Below are 13,772 nucleotides of genomic sequence, written 5' to 3' on the forward strand. Positions count from 1 at the left end.
GTGAGCCGCTCTGAGATTCTTCGGGGTGGAGGACGTTATATAAATCCAATATCTTCATCTTCATCTTCTGCGAACAGCACTGGCTGCCTGTTGAGTATTGAGTCTGCTTCAAGGTGTTGGTGCTTTGCCTTCAAAGCACTATATGGCCAGGGGCCAGCATATATTTGGGACCACCTCTCCTGATATAAAATGTACTGGGTTCAACGCATGAGGCCGCCCAAGAGATAGTGAGTTCAGCTCTTTATTCAATGATTCAGCATAGTGAGATTGAAACAGAACTGCCAGGCAGGACCAATGGCCCTGCTTATATGCATGCAAACCTCCCCACCCAAAAACCCATTACCATCATCCCATTGCACACAACTATAGATTAATAGCTGGCCTAATGATCCCTGATGCGCCTCCTTCCTGAATCCAGGTGGCTATTGTTTTACGGTCTCCAGCTCAGCCAAGTCTCTGCTGCCCTAAGGCCAAACTCCAGTTCCAATACATAACACTCCTCCCCCCCGCAAAGTTTCTCAACACCTAACAAACATAGTCTCTAGGATGTGTGGCTTTCGTCGCTCCCTGTTGGACCGACGAAGCCCCTCAGGTGTGGCTGAGGAGTCTGGTTCCCTTGTCTGGGCTGCCGGTGCCGGGCTGCTGGAAGGCTGCTGTGGTGGAGCGGTAGCAGGGTCCCCGATGGCCAAAAAGGAATGCAGCTAATCGGTGGTCCCAGTCCCCATGAATTAATCTCCAGAGAGACTCTTTTGTGGTGTGGACCATCCGTTCTGCCTGTCCATTGGTGACCGGGTGGAACGGGGCAGAGTGGATGTGCCTGATGAGGTAGCGACCCAGAAACTCTTGGAACTCCTCTGAAGTGAAGGCCGTTCCGTTGTCTGTGACAACCATGTCCAGGATGTCGTGTGTGCAGAAAATTCTACGGAGCGCTCAGATTGCTGCTCGGGAGGAGGTGGAAGTGACTGGGATTACCTCCAACCACTTGGTGTATGAGTCTACCAAAATAAACAATATTTGCCCCTGGAAGGGGCCCACAAAGTCCAAGTGCAACCAGGACCATGGGTTGCGTGTGGACTCCCAGTGTTGCACAGGGGTGCGGAGTGGTTCTGACCAGGTTTCCTAGCAGGCCTGGCATCGCTTGACCTAGGCCTCAATCTCACCCTGGCCACCATACATAGCTCCGGGTGAGCGCTTTCATTTTAATGATTAATATTATTAATAATAATATATATATATTATTTATATCCCGCCCTCCCTGCCAAAGCAGGCTCAGGGTGGCTTACAACATAAAAATTTCAGTTTACAATATAAAAACATCAATACAATTTAATACATAGTTCATTAAATAAAACCATCATAATTAAAACCATTTACAATTTAAAATTAACATTTCTGGTGCTACATCTCAGATATTTTCCTCAGTGGGTTTGGTGGCTGGATATAGTGGATTATATCTACAGCAGGTCTACCTTAAGTCTACGTTTAAGCGAAGGCCATTTTAAAAAGAGTAGTCTTGCAAGCCCTAGGAATTGGTACTTCATCTGGTAGTTGATTCCACCAGTGTGCAGCTACGATCGAGAAGGCCCATTCTCGTGTGCTCTTCAGTTTGGCCTCCTTCGGCCCAGGGATTGTCAACCAGTTCTTTCCCCTCATCTCAGTACACTCTGGGGCACATATGGGGAGAGACGGTCCCTAAGATAAGCAGGCCCTCGATCATATAGGACTTTAAAGGTAATGACCAGCACTTTGTAACGAACTTGGTATACAACTGGCCAAGTGATGCCCGAGTGAGTCTCGTGCAGGGCTTTCAAAACTCGTTGGTGCAAGGCAAAGGGAAACACCACACGGCTGCCCCAGAGTAAGCATCCCTTGTGGGAAGAGAGTTCATCCCAGCATGAGGAAAAGGCTGTAAATTTGGGGGTTGTCCGCCCGGTAGGCCACCTCCTCTCCATCCAGTTGAGGACGTGGGATAAGATGCGGTCCTTACCCGAGTGGCGGACGATGTCAGCAGCTTGCAATGGTCGGTCATGGAGATTTTCAATGAGTAGGATCTGGTGGGCCCGGGCCAGGTCTTGGGCAGGTAACGGCAGCTGACTGAGGGCATCAGCGTGCCCCATTGCTTTTCCTATCCTGTGCTGCAGGGAGTATTGGTAGCCTGCTAGAAAAATAGACCAGCGCAGGGCCCAGGGTGAAAGCATCTGGGGTGTTTGCTGGTTGGGAACGAGTAGACCCAGCAAGGGCTTGTGGTCTGTGGCAATGGTGTACGGCCACCCGTAGATGTAGTTGTGGAACTTCATTATGCCCGCAACGATGACCAGTGCTTCTTTGCTGATTTGTGCATAGTTGCGTTCAGCTGACTTCAGGGTGCGGGAGTAATAAGCCACTGGCACCTCCCTGCGGTCTGGGAAGTGATGGCTGAGGGCCCCCCGACACCGTACGGGAAACAGTCACAGGCGAGGATGACCGGCAAGGATTCATCAAAGTGTGCCAGGACCTTGTTGGAGGTCAGCAGGTCTTTGATGGCCCAGAATGGTAAGAAGCAAACCTTACCCCAGACCCAAGGAGCATTCTTGTCAAGGAGACGGTGAAGGAGTTCCGCGAATGTGGCTTTGAGGGGCAGGAAGGAATGATAAAAGTTCAGGAGCCCCAAAAATGCTTGTAGCGCCTGTTTGGATTTGGGTTCCGGGGCATCGACTATGGCACTGACTTTGCTGGGAGCCGGATGGATTTCCTCTGCGTCGACTAAGAATCCCAGGAACTCGACCCGTGAGACTCCCAGGAGAAACTTTTCCCACTTCACTTTTAGCCCAGCTGAGTTGAAATGTAGGAGGGCGCTGAGATGGTTGATGAAGTCCTCTTCTGTTGGGGTGGTGATCAGAACATCATCAAAGAAGGGCTGGACCCTGGGGATACCCTTTAAGAGGGAGTCCATTAAGTGTTGGAAGATCCCCGGGGCCACGCTAACCCCAAACTGCATTCTCTTAACCTTGAACGCCCCCCTGTTCGTAACAATCGTTTGCACCTCAGCGGTGGCTTCATCGACTGGCAGTTGTTGGTATGGCTATGCCAGATCCAATTTGCCAAAGATTTTCGTGCCAGTGAGGGAAGCTAGAACATGGCTGACCACTGGCACTGGGTAGGCATGCTCTTGTAGCACCTTGTTCAGTGTACACTTGTAGTCTGCACAGATGCGAACATCTCCATTAAGCTTTATGGGGGTGACAATAGGGGTTTCTCAGGTTGCGTTGGGCACTGGTTCTAACACCCCTTGGGCCACTAGGTGGTCTAGTTCTGCCTCAATTTTAGGTTTGAGCATGAAATGGATGCTCCTGGCCTTCATTCTGATTGTCCGCACTTGAGGTTCTAGATCTAGGGACACTGGTGGCCCTTTGTAACAGCCCAAGTTACCGTCAAAGATGGATGGAAATTCATCGCAAACCCTCCCCACGACTGTGGGGGTTAAGCTATGCACTCCTGTGACTGCAAACCCTAAAGGTGCGAACCATGCCAGACCCAGTAAACTTGTGCGTCGGCCACCCACCACCAGCAAGTCCAAAAGTCCGTCAAAATTTCTGTACTGCACCCGGAACAGAGAACAGACAGGAGGAAGAAAGTCAGTTGAATTGCTTTCCAATCTTACTTCAATCCCCTTCTTACAAATGCTAATAGATCTATCTAGAGAGAATGAAATGGCCCACTCTGCACTGCAGTTCCCCACCTTCTCCAACATGGCATAGTGGTTAAGAGTGGTGGACTCTAATCTGAAGAACTGAGTTTGATTCCCCACTCTTCCCACACATGAAGCCAGCTGGGTGACCTTGAGCCAGTCAGTTTTCTCAGAATTCTCTCAGCCCCACCTGCCTCACAGAGTGTTATTGTTTTCTTCTTCTTCTCCCCCCCCCCCAATAAAAGGCTTATTGAGGTCTTGTTCAAAATACTGGTAATTAACACATCGCTATAGCTTTATTGCTATAGTGTTAGGCTATAGCAATATGTCAGCTACGAATTGTGATGATGGAATTCCATTTGCTAATACCCAATATACCCAAAGCAGAAAGTTGCAGTTAAAGGTTGATGTGTTAGGATTTTTACCGTGCAGGGTTGAACGTTTAAGATGTATATTGCTCAGCATCTATGGAGTTGTTGACATTGTTGACATGAAGCTGTCTTGTTCCCAAAAGCTAACCGGAAGCCAGAACAACTTTTGGAACCTTCACGCAGGGAAGCCATCAGAGCAATTGATGCATCTTTGACCTCTACTTCCTGGACTTTCTATGACAAGTTTCTTAAGCTTTCAGGAGTTTAGGAATCAGCGTATTGAGAACTTCAGCAAACACCCTTTGTTTGAGAGGCTCCTTGCAGCTGCACTCAGATTGGCTGCTCTTGTGGAGCCAGCCAATCAGGTAACCTCTATGGACTAACGCTCTAGCCAATGGGGTTTCCACAGCGCCTGATGTTTCTATTGGTGACTTTGTATTCTGGGGATGTGTTTTGGTGGCAGGTTACGTGTATATCATTGCAGCTTGCTGTGTGTGTTTTTCAGTGGTGTTTTCACTAATAAAGAGCTATGCTGAAATCACTCTAGTGTCCAAACCCACCACTTTACAGATTTATCTCGTGCACTTTACAATGAGTTTCAGGGAGCTGGATTGGCACTGAAGACAACTAGACCTTATCTGCACTAGTATTTTTCTACAAAGACAGAGAAATGGAGTGATTCAGCCATGGACATAAGAATTTGAAGAATGTTAGAAAGGCAATCCAATGGCAGTGCAAGTTCTGTAACTGCCACTGCGTGAATCAGAGAATTATTGAGAGGGCAGTAACGTTACAGTTACAGAGTTTTCTGGATGACACTTCCGTTCTAGACCACCACCCGTCCGGCTTTCGTCCAGGTCAAGGGATGGAGACAGTGCTGGTCGCCCTGGTGGATAACCTCCAGCGGCATCTGGATCGAGGTGGCTCGACGGTACTGATGCTGTTAGACCTATCGGCTGTGTTCGATATGGTCGGCCATTGGTTACTGACCCGTAGCCTCGCCGATGCGGGGATTCAGGGGTTGGCCTTGCAATGGCTTTTCTCTTTCCTTGATGGTTGGGGACAAAGGGTGATGATTGGGGGAGAACTGTCCTGGAGGCACGCGCTTAATTGTGGGGTGCCTCAGGGCGGTGCTCTCCCCAATGTTGTTTCACATCTATATGTGCCCCCTTGCCCAGATTGCCTGGAGGTATGGGTTGGGTTGCCACCAGTATGCTGATGACACCCAGCTCTATCTACTGAAGGATGGATGGCCTGACTGTGTCCCAGAAAATCTGGATCTGGCGTTGCAAGCTGTGGCAGGATGGCTTAGGCTGAGTCGATTGAAGTTGAATCCAGCGAAGACGGAAGTCCTTTGCCTGAGTCGTCATGGTCTGGGTAGGGAAATCCCCTTACCAGCATTTGACGGTGCACCACTGACAATGGCGCACAAGGTCAAGAGCCTGGGGGTGCTGCTGGAGCCTACCCTGACAATAGAGGCCCAGATAGCAGCCACTGCCAAATCCGCTTTTTTCCATTTTAGGCAGGTGAGGTAGTTGGTCCCCTTCCTGGAGTGCGATGACCTGGCAACAGTGATCCATGAACGGTCACCTCAAGGTTGGACTACTGTAATGCCCTCTACTTGGGGCTGCCCCTGTGCCGAACCGGAAACTACAGCTAGTGCAGAACGTGGCGGCCAGGATGCTATTGGGGCTTCCCTGGTGGGAGCACATACAGCCAGGGCTGCGGGAACTGCAATGGCTGCCAGTAGTATACCGGTTTCGTTACAAGGTGCTGGTTATTACCTTTAAAGCCCTATATGGCCTAGGACCTGCCAACCTTAGGGACCGTCTCTTCCCACATGTTCCCCAGAGGGTACTTTGATCTGGATCTCAAAATTTATTGGTAATCCCTGGGCCAAAGGAGGCCAAATTAAAGACCACCAGAGGCCACCAAAGGCCTTCTTGATTGCAGCCCCCTACTGGTGGAACCAACTGCCAGAGGAAGTGAGGGCCTTGCAGAACCTTGCTCAGTTCTGCAGGGCCTGCAAGACTGCTCTCTTCTGGCTGGCTTTTAATTGACGTGCGGCCAACATTGTAGGGAACTGGAGAAATACCGTCGCCACTCAAAATTTATAACATCTAATGAGATTAGCACCAAACCAATTCTGATTGTTTTAATTGTAGAATCTGCAGTTTTATAATATGTATTGTTTTAATTGTTGCTATGATTTTATACTGTGAGTCGCCCTTAGCCTGCTTCGGTGAGGAGGGCGGGATATAAATCAAATCAATAAAAATAAATAGAGTTGGAAGGGACCTCCAGGGTCATCTAGTCCAGCCCCCTGCACAATGCAAGAAATTCACAAATACCTCCCCCTAAATTCACAGGATCCACATTGCTGTCAGATGGCCATCTAACCTCTGTTTAAAAACCTCCAAGGAAGGAGAGCCTACTACTTCCTGAGGAAGCCTGTTCCACTGAGGAACTGCTCTAATGGTCAGGAAGTTCTTAATGTTGAGCTGGAAACTCTTTTGATTTAATTCCAACCCATTGGTTCTGGTCCGCACTGAATCCAAAAGCAAAAGAAATGTGATACGATTCTACAGCATTTATTGAAGATTTTCAAGCAGAGAAATCCTGAATCCTCAAACCAGACCAATGCTCCCCTGCCCTCCCAAACAAGTCAAACAACTCTTCCTCTTTTGAATGCAAAGAAGGGAATTTCCCCACCACGCAGGGTGCAAATTGCAACTGCTTCCAACGAAAGGATTTTGATTGGAATGAAAGCAAGTCTCGTTTTAGTAGCAGGGTCATCAGAGAAGTCCTGGGATTTTATTCAGAATCATGGATCTCGGAGTTAGCAGTCTGCAGTCCACTGTGAGAGATCTTGCCCCTTGCAGTGTATCCTCCAAGCTACCCTGAGGTCACAGAAAGAGAAAAGAAAATAGGCATAACCACAGAACTGTTCCTTTGATAGTTGCTGGTGAGGCGGGCCTCTTGAGAGAAAAATTCAGAAAGTCTCTGTATAAGGCCTCAGTTATTCTTTCACTCATTTGTTCTGCCAGAAACTGATTATGAAGTGTGTCTGATCCTTTGAATCCCTTTCTTTGCTATACAGAAACCAGAGTGCATATTCTACTCTCACACTCACTCTCACACACACTCTGTTGATCAAGGAATCCTTCTCCTCTCCTTCCCATCTTTCTGCAAGATCTCCATTTTCAGGAACATGTTGCAATTATTATAGATCAGGGGTGGCCAAACCTGTTTAACATAAGAGCCACATAGAATAAATGTCAAATGTTTGAAAGCCACAAGAGATGAACATCTGATGTTTGAGAGCTGCAAGACAGGAAGGAAGGCAGGCAGGCAGGTAGGCAAATAGATGGTGAATGGGAGACAGGGGAGAGGTGCAAAGAAAGAAACTTTAACTTTAACTGCCGGCTGGCTTGGCTTGGACAAGTGATTTAAAGAGATAAATCACTTCTCCAAGTTGGCCGATGGGGTGGTGTGGGCACTGAAAGCCATGCAACATGTGTGAAAGAGCCACATGTGGTTCCCGAGCCACAGTTTGGCCACCCCTGTTATAGATCAATGTTATATGTGTTTCTCCCTTTTTCTTTAAGTCTGTTTGCCCTCATCTGTTTCAGTCAGGTTGGGATCAGTGTTCCCTCTAAGCTAAATTAGTGTAAGCTAGCGCACAATTTTTAAGCCTCCAGCTCACACATTGTTGTCTTAGCTCAGGAAAATGTCCCCAGAGCAAACTAATTTATGCAGTAACTCACAACTTTCATGCCAGTAACTCACAAAGTAGAATTTTTGGTCACAAGACTCCGCATCTTAGGGGGAACTTTGGTTGGGACCATTTGTACACTACCTACCTTGATGACTAATTAGCCCCCCTAGCTAAGCACTGTTTAAAATGCTTAGTGTTCTAATTTGTTTAAATGCTTAGCATTCTAATTTGTGAGAGCTTGTTTTTAGAAGTGGTATCTTCCTGATACCACGAGATGATGAACAAAGAGGGTCTCACCAGGCATCCATTCTGTTGGGGTCACGGACCACTCTCTTAGCACACTCGATGTCATCACTGATGTCATCATTCACAAAACCTGCCAAAAGATTTGCCAGAAAATAGAGGTTATTAGGAACTGTCAACAAGGGTTCCTTTTCAGCCAGCATGTTAGACCAAAGAAGAAGAAGAAGAAGAATAGAAATTGGATTTTTACCCAGCCTTTCACTCTGAATCTCAGAGTTTCAAAGTGTCACGTTCTCAGGGTGAAGGCAGGCAGGAGTCCAAAGCCAGTCAAAGGTCAAAGTCCAGGAAGTCAAGCAGGAGCCAAGTTACCAATGCAGAATCACAAACTGGAATCAGAAGTCAATGTCCAAAAGCCAAAAGGTCAGGGTGCCAAGGAAATCAAGCAAGTCAGGATCAGGAAGGATAGAGTTTTCCCTCCCAAATGGCTAGAGCATTCAGGAAAACTATAGAGTTTCCCTGGAAATTCCTAGAGCGGCAGTGATGATACCACTTCCGGGTGACATCACCGTGCTGGTGACATAGGGGGAGGTTTCCCCCGCCAGTCCAGTGTGGAACAGCGGGTTGGGAAACTCCCGGGTAAGGGAATCCCCACCCAGACCAGGGGCTTGACACCCCTACTCCAGTAATATAAAAACAATTGTGATAAGTGATTGAGAACAAGAAAGGAGAGATGCCAGAAAATTGGAATTATAGGGGAAAGGACTGTAGCTCTCCTTCAAAACAAAGGCCCCACATGGTTAGAGAATTCCATGGACCTTTCACCAGTTGGTTAAATAGTAACAAGTGACTTACTGCTGCAAGAGGTATGACAAGCATTAGCTGTTGTGCCGTCTCCATTGGAGCACCACCAGCGGCTGTTTAACTGGAAAATCCCATAGTCTCTGCTACCATCACTGTTGCCTTGCCCATAGCCCAAGAATCGTATCTGCTTTCGTGATAAGCCATACAGATCCCTGGAAGAGACAAAGCCGGATATTAATGGAAGGAGTGTCACGGGAAAATATGTTCTATTTGCATAAACTATCTGAGCTCCAGGCAAATGGGCGTGAAAAACCTCAGCTTTAGACCCTGGAGAGCCGCTGCCAGTCTGAGTAGACAATACTGACTTTGATGGACCAAGGGTCTGGCTCAGCTTCATATATTCATATGCCATTAGCATCTTGCCAATATTCTGAAGTGGAAATGGAAAAAATCTCTCATAAATGTCCAGGGGGGAAATAAATAAACAAATAGATATTTAAAAATTAAGCTCATTGTTATGTTTAACATATGTTGACATACACTACATAGTGGAATGATATACTTTTGATTTATCTTTACCATTCTTATGTCCTTAACTTTAGAAGAATCTGTATGGAGTATGAGGCATTGATATTTCTTTTACGTTTTGCTTTTTCTTTCATGTTTTGATTAAATGAAACAAAAATTTAAAAAAAGCTCAAAGCTAAACAGATTAAGGCAGATTATATATTTTTTTAATGTAATCATAAAGAATAAGGCACTCATTGAACAGTGTCATAGGACTGTGAGTACATAATTAGAAAACAATCAGGCCTCATTTTGGGCAGGAGCTCACCGAAGCAGAGCTCCGGAACCTCTAAATTTTATTGTGCTCTTTCTTTCTTACTGCCCCTCCCCCCCAAAACATGCTTCTGGGCTCCATTGTTCAACCCCCCTGTGAGAATATTGCTAAACTCTTAAGATTTGACAAACTTTCTAATACCTTTCCCCCACAAAAAATGGAAAATACTTGTTTTTATGATGTTTTTTGTAATACATGCTTTTATGATGTCATTTTAATTCTGTTCGATTTTACTGTTGTAAGCCTCCCTGAGCTCGCTTGTGGGATATTATTATTTTTTAATTAAAAAATAACTAAAACATATCAAGCAGACAGATGGGAATCTTCATCATGCCACTGTGGCCACATAGGAGAAAGTAGGGTTGCCAATCCCCAGGTTGGGGCAGGGGATCTCCCAGTTTGGAGGCCCTCCTCCCACTTCAGGGTCATCAGAAGTTGCGGGGGCGGGGGGGAGGAAATGTCTGCTGGGCCTCCATCATACCCTACGGAGATAGATTCCCATAGGATATTATGGAGAATTGATCCGTGGGTATCTGGGGCTTGGGGGGAGGTGCTTTTTGAGGTAGAGGCACCAAACATGCAGCATAGCATCCAGTGCCTCTCCTCAAAACACCGACCATCCAATTCTATGAGACCCAAAAGAAGGTGCCCCTATCCTTCATTATTTCAAATGGAGGGAAGGCATTTAAAAGGTGTGTGGTCCCGTTAAATGTGATTGCCAGATCTCTCTTTGGCGTTTAGTCATGCCTGTCCCACCCTTGCTCCACCTCCAAAGTCCCCAGATATTTCTTGAGTCAGATCTGGGAACTCTAGCCCAGCATCATGTTCCCAACAAAGGCCTAGGAGCACCTGGAAAGTGCTGTAGAAAGCACCTGGAAATTATAGCAGTGTTAGCTGCAAATATTTAAAAAAACTGAATGGGGGAAGAGAAAATGGAATCCAATGAAAGAGAAAGGAAAAGCAAACTCACAGTTCTCCAGGCTGTAGCCATAATAGCCATCCAGGCCTGCATCCCTCAGTAAACTAACTAGTTCACATTTCTCAAACACTTTAGCTTCGTTCACTGTGACAAGCATGAAGAGGAGCGCAACAAGAAGCCGGGTCTTCATGGCTGCAGATCTCTGGAAGCTGATATGGAGCTTTGTACAGGTCCCTGGTGCATTTTATAACCCAGACCTCTTGTGACAGAAAATGATGGACTGACGTGATGCAGGTGAGCAGGAAGAAAGCAGATGAATTCCCCTGGAGCCATTTCGGGTAGCAATTTGAGAGGAATCTTCTGCATACCTACTTGCTGAGCAAGGAAGTAACCAGAATGAAAATGGGCAAAAAATAGCTATTTTACTGGAAGAAAGAAAGGAAGTTTGAGAAAAAGTTTACAATGAAAATTTAAATTTGCATTTTGGATGATGAATTATGTTGCAACTATTTCCCACTAACTGTTGAAGGTTTATAGTGATATGGAACCCCCACCCATGTGGTAGTAACTGGGTTACCATCTGACTTCCTCGCTGTGCAAGTTGATGAAGTTTCAGGGGCATGGTCTAGACAAGAGGTTCTCAATGTGATCCAGTTGGTGGGCACTTCTAGAATTTTGAAGACAATTAGTGAGCACCACCACAAAATGGCTGCCAGGGGGGGGTGCAGCCAACCACAAAATGGCTGCCACCAGAGTCGAAAGCAATCACGAAATGTTGGGAGCTAATCCAAGCATCATCCTTTCATGAAGGCAGCTGGCCCTAAATGGAAGTTCTCTGAAGACACAAAGGTGGTAGCTTCTGGTCTCTTCTGAGGTTTCTCCCACACCAATGAAGTGGAAGAAAACAAGAATTTGTTCTTTAATTTAGGGAAGAAGGAGCAGACAGTTGGAAAGATATTCAATGTTGTGGGTAAGAACAAGGTGGTATTCAAGAAAGTCTTGCTTGCAGTGGTTTGTTGCCTTACCATACAAAATTGGGCCCTGGTGCCTCACCCCACTTGTATTACACAGCTTCCAACTCCCTTGTTCACAGGCTCTCCAACCAACCTTGCTCCCGCTTCAGCTGTATTCTCACACTCGGTGTCCTCCACACTCTCTCAGCTTCCTTTGATTTCCTCCCTCCTTCGGATGGGCTTGGCTGCTCTTAAATCTCCTGTGGACACACCTGGAGATGCCTGGGTGTTCCCTAGTTCCCAGCTGTGTTCCGTCCCCTCACATTCATGAGAACCAAGGGTCATTTTGTAGAAAAAATGGGAGTGTGAGAAAACAGCATGGGATCAGGAGCATATCTCATTTGCAGATGCCCTGTGATCTGTGTGCAGCGGGGAGAGAACTCCCCACTGCATGCAGACCTTGGCTGGAGGTTCAGGAGCTGTGCTCCTGTGAGCGCCTAATGAATTCAAGCCCTGATGAGAACCATGGTATCCATAGGCATCAATGCAGTTGTTCATCAGTTTCCATCAGTCCAATCAGCATACCATCCATGCTTATTGGGCCTTACCAATGGCACTTCTTTTGAGTTGTGCTTTTGAGCTGCGGTGCTGGAGAAGAATCCTAAGGGAAATCAACCCTGACTGTTCCCTGGAAGGTCAGATGCTGGAGTTGAAGCTCAAATACTTTGGCCACCCAATGAGAAGGGAGCACTCGCTGGAGAAGATCCTGATGCTGGGAAAGACAGAGGGCAAAAGAAGAAGAGGATGGCAAAAGATGAGATGGCTGGACAGCGTTACTGATGTAACTAACACGAATTTGAGCAGACCTCAGAGGATGGTGGAAGACAGGAGGGCCTGGCGCGACTTTGTCCATGGGGTTGCAAAGAGCCGGACTCGACTGTGTGACTGAACAACAACAACAAATAGCCTATTTTGTAAGGATAAAGTTACAGATTACGAAATAAGCTACTTGAATGAATTATATTGCAAAAGACTGAAGAAAACCTGGTGATGTTTGAGGAAGTGCTAAATTATGATTGGTTACATGAAATATGAAAAAACCCCAACATTCCTGAGCTGCTTTTCTGGTTCCTCGGCAATTCTGTTCACATTGCAAGAGTAATTGAATAGCTACAGTTGTATTGTGTGGTGGCCTCCTTTATCTTACTCAGAGGGTGAACGCAATACATTTAGTGAATATTTTAGTCCAATGAATTGTAAGTACAATCATGCCAATCAATGCAAAAGATACAACTGTTTGCACTGGATCTGAAGATCTCTCGTTCCATTATGTTTTAAATATAAGCCGTCTATCCATCATTATTTTTCATGCTTAATATTTTTTTTGGCTTTAGTGTAATATGTTATTTTAAGGATAAACTACTGTTTGGATTGCTTGCAACAATTCTGACAAGGTGGCTTTGTGGTTTTCCTTTTTTTGTACAATACACATCCAGGTTCAAGTCAGTAATAAATGATCATCTATTAAATATATCCTTTCCACAGCCAAAGTACATGGTCTTACAGTCCAGTGTCAATGGAATTCTGTTAATTTCCTTAATTATAGCCTCTGCTTGTATCCAAATGCCTCTGATTTTTGAGCTAGGAAAAAAAATATGAAATAATCCTGCATGATTCTTTCTGCAAGGCCAGCATTCTATATATTTAAGTTTACATATGTTTGGATTGATTAAATAGTTCACCTGACAGGGATGGCCAACGGTAGCTCTCCAGATGTTTTTTGCCTACAACTCTCATCAGCCCCAGCCAGCATGGCCAATGGCTGGGGCTGATGTGAGTTGTAGGCAAAAAAACATCTGGAGAGCTACCATTGGTCACCCCCATATTTTCCACTAGCCATTGCCTTCATTTTAAATTATTCTAGAGAGATGCCTGTTTTAGGAGTTTCATGCAGCAAAGTAAAATAGAAGCTCGGTGGTAACTTTAAGGCTAAAAAGATTTATTTGGGCATAAGCTTTCAGAACTCATCTGATGAACTGAGTTCTGCTTCACGACATTTTATGATGGAATGAAAATTGTTGGTATTTAAGGTGACCTAGCCTGGTAAACCGAAGTTTGCCCAGTCTTGTCAGGAGGGCTTTTTTTGTAGCAGGAGCTCCTTTACATATTAGGCCACACACCCCTGATGTAGCCAATCCTGCAAGAGCTTACAGTAGCCCCTGTAATAAGAGCCCTGTAAACTCTTGGAGGATTGGCTAC

The 13,772-nt window shown here is 46.0% G+C and overlaps 1 pseudogene; it reads right to left on the reverse strand.

Moving 5' to 3' along the window:
- Positions 1–6,613: 6,613 nt before the first annotated feature.
- On the reverse strand, positions 6,614–10,805 carry LOC132581516 (lysozyme C, milk isozyme-like; annotated as a pseudogene).
- Positions 10,806–13,772: the final 2,967 nt, after the last annotated feature.

Source organism: Heteronotia binoei, chromosome 13 (genome assembly GCF_032191835.1).
Source record: "Heteronotia binoei isolate CCM8104 ecotype False Entrance Well chromosome 13, APGP_CSIRO_Hbin_v1, whole genome shotgun sequence".
Lineage (NCBI taxonomy): Eukaryota > Metazoa > Chordata > Lepidosauria > Squamata > Gekkonidae > Heteronotia > Heteronotia binoei.